The sequence below is a fragment of the Numida meleagris genome, chromosome 13 (assembly GCF_002078875.1).
Source record: "Numida meleagris isolate 19003 breed g44 Domestic line chromosome 13, NumMel1.0, whole genome shotgun sequence".
NCBI classification, from domain to species: domain Eukaryota; kingdom Metazoa; phylum Chordata; class Aves; order Galliformes; family Numididae; genus Numida; species Numida meleagris.
This window is the reverse complement of record NC_034421.1, coordinates 6655924-6659081: the sequence shown is the minus strand read 5'-3', so window position 1 is coordinate 6659081 and position 3158 is coordinate 6655924. Positions and strand designations below refer to the sequence as shown.

The 3158-nt window shown below is 53.7% G+C and overlaps 1 long non-coding RNA gene across 1 annotated transcript in view; it reads right to left on the bottom strand.

Annotated features, from left to right (window-relative positions):
- LOC110405625 overlaps positions 1–3158 on the bottom strand; it is a 20532-nt gene continuing 17374 nt past the window's right edge. Inside the window, exons 2-3 of the long non-coding RNA XR_002443013.1 lie at positions 1486–1609; positions 1–459 (exon numbers count right to left, since the gene is read on the bottom strand). This is a non-coding gene — a long non-coding RNA (uncharacterized LOC110405625). The remainder of the gene's footprint in view (positions 460–1485; positions 1610–3158) is intronic.

Here is a 3158-nt window from a genome sequence, read left to right as displayed (position 1 = left end):
GAATGGGCAGGTTCTGTTTTTAATTTTCAGCCCTCACTGTGAGGTGTTACATCTAACAGCTGGTGTACGAGGAAGTCTGTCTCGGCAGCAGGTCCTGACACTGCCACACCAGTGCGCTGAATCAGCAGATGTGCTTCGTGCTCTGAAGTCAGCTAAAGAGCTCTGCTAAAGTAGAAAGATCGAATGGAGATCGGTGGTAGCAAATATAACATAGAATGAAGTTTTGGCTTTCAGCTGTCCTCTCCCCCAGGCCTTCTGGGCAGGGAAAGTATTATGTCTGGAGGAAAGGCAGCGGAGCATGAGCAGGTGGCTGCAGTCATCGCGGTCAAGGATAACAGCTAGGAACGCTCATGTTGGCCGCAGGGCAGGAGGTGGACAGGGGTGGGAGGAGATGGCTCTGCTGGGGTCGCTCCAGGTTCCTCCTCATGGGACCAGCCATAGTGTTTCACATGTGGCAACCTGCAGGGATGGAAACTGTTGCTTTCTGCACGGAGAAAATAGTATCCCCGCCTCCTCTGAGGTACCCATAGCCCATGTAAAAGAAAACGTGACAGCTCTTCCCCACTGGGCACATACTGAGGGCACGCTGTTCTCCTGCAATGCAGGAGTATTGGTTAAGCTGGGAAACAAGAGCTGCTGTGGATGTATTTGGTGCGTTCAGCCTGCATCACTGGCAGGACGGATGGGGAGAATTAGCACCCTCTTAGTTGGGTTTTAGCTCTACTCCAAGTAAACAGTGTTGAGAAACTCTCCGTCTGCCTGCCAGTGGGAGGAACCAGAAGGATCCCTTCCCCACAGCACGCCTCGCACCCAGCCTCCCAGCACCACAGCATTTTCCACTCCCATCATTTTCTGCAGGCTGCATTTTAAAATCCATCCCAGCTCAGCTCCAAGATCAAAAATTACGATTCAATGAGAACAAATTACTCTCTTGCAGCTCAATCACCATTTGCCATCTTCTTCCCCACTCGCTCCATTATTTCCCTGTTTGCTGCCCGCATTGCAGCTTGGCAGCCCCACACTGGGGGGGAGAACCCTTAACCTCATTACATCCGCAGGGTTACATTAGCAACCTAATCTGATTACCATCCATACACAGGACATTTTCTCCCTGCTGTTATCTTAAGAAATATGGACATTGGTGCAGGAGGTTAGGGAAGAAAAACAGAAAGCGATTTGCAGCTGAGGGAGCAGAAGCAAATACACGGTGGTCACATGAGGAGGCAGCAAAAACTGAGCTATTTGGGGCACAATGCATCATGCAAAAGACATGAGGTGTCCCTCAAGTCGATTTCAAGTTCAAAAGGCACAAAACGTTTTCAGAAAGTAAATTCTCAAATACATTAAGTGCCACGCCAAGGGGTGAAATAAGATGCTGTCACGCTTCTGAGATAAGGTATGTGCAGCATTCAGATAAGGAAAGCCAGAACCCAGCTCATACAATCTGCTGTCACTCCTTTGATTTCAACAGGACGATGCATGTACCTAAAACCCATCAGGTTTTTATGAACTTCATAGGATCTAGAACATCATAACAGGCAGAGAAAAACAAGCAGCTCCGGAGGGATGAGGATGGATGCACTGCAGGGCTCACGGGTCAGTCCTTTCACTGTAGGGAATCGAAAGCATCTGAAGTCACACAAGTGCCTTAAAAAATCCTGCAAGTGACACAGACCTGCCCCCACAGCCCTCCTCCCCCCACCCAGATTTATCCTTGGGCTCTTAGGCTCCCATCCTCCCTCCAGTACCACCCCAAACAACCATTCTGGCTCCCTGCAGCTCCCACCCTTGGGATGCTTGCAGCGTGCCCCACCCCTCAGTGTTGTGGTTTCTCCCTTGAAAGCTCCCAGGCAGATTTCCTGAACCCAAGAGCTGGCCCCACCGACACAACGCCTGCTGCAGCTCCCAGCATGCTTGCTGCTGAGCAGCACCAGCAGCACCAGGCTCTGTGAGGAGGGCAGCCTTGGGCTCTGTGAGCTGCTCCGCATGAGCACCAGATGCCCTTTGCTTGGCACAGGGTTGCTGGAGGGGTGCAACCTCAGCAGACCGCGGCTGGAGCCGTGCACGTGGGCAGTCCAGGGGGCTCCTGCAGGATGGACACCAGGGCCGAGCCAGAGAGATTTCCCGTGCTCAACTCCAGAGTTACATGCAAATATTTTAAAGAAGTGCAAAGGTCTGTGAGAATTAATGCAGTTGCATAAAGAATGGGCACAAAGCTGAAAGATTTGTCTGGATTGACAAATCTCTTCCAAGGAGAGAGTGTCTTTGCTGGGCACTTCAGAAAGAGCTCAGCAGCACCTGGCTTGGGCTGTGCAGGATTTGTCCCCCCATTCACATTCCCTGCCCCAGTCACTTGCTCTGGGCGCACTGCTCCCCCCAGTCCCCCCATGGCTCCCAGCAGCACGCTGCCTGCTGCCACACTTCCAGCTCTTGCACAGCCTGCAGCACACATCTGCTGCGCTTACAGTGAGAAATCCCAGCCGGGCAGGGGCCAGTGGCTCTGGTTTCCAAAGTGATGAGGCACTGAAGGAGACGAGCAGCTCAAAAGCAAGAATTCCTTCTGTGTTTTACTTGGGCTTCCTTCTGTCCTCCCCTCAGCTGACGCTCTGTGCATATCACACACGGTGCAAAAGGCACTAAGCAGTTGGGGCCCCTATAAAATTTCCAGCTAGCACACCTTCTCCACTGCTTACAGACGGGGCTGGGCTTGGTTTTGGGGAGACACCCTTTGTGAGGACAGAATTCTGCTCCCTTTGTATATGGTCTTATTTTAGCTACGATAATCTGGGACCAGCCCGGACCCCGAGGAGCAAATCTCAGCAGCCCTGGCCCAGACTAAAGCCGTGCCCCGTCCCAGTGCTATGGTCCGCAGAGGGCGAGCGGCACGTGGAACCCGCTGACCTCCGCATGGCATTTCAAAGCAGCCCAGCGAGGTACGTGCCTTCCTCACCTGTCTGAACTGCTGCCGTGCTGCAGATGCCAAACGCACGGCTCTTACAAGATCCAATACCGTGAGGCTGCAGCGGCCTCAGAAGAAGCACCAGTCCCGGAGCAGCGCCCGCCACCGGGGTGCCCCAGCCCGGCTGCCCCCGTTCACCCCCCACCGAGCGCTGCCCACAGGTCCGCGGCCCAGAGCTCCCCGCAGCTTAGCCACAGCC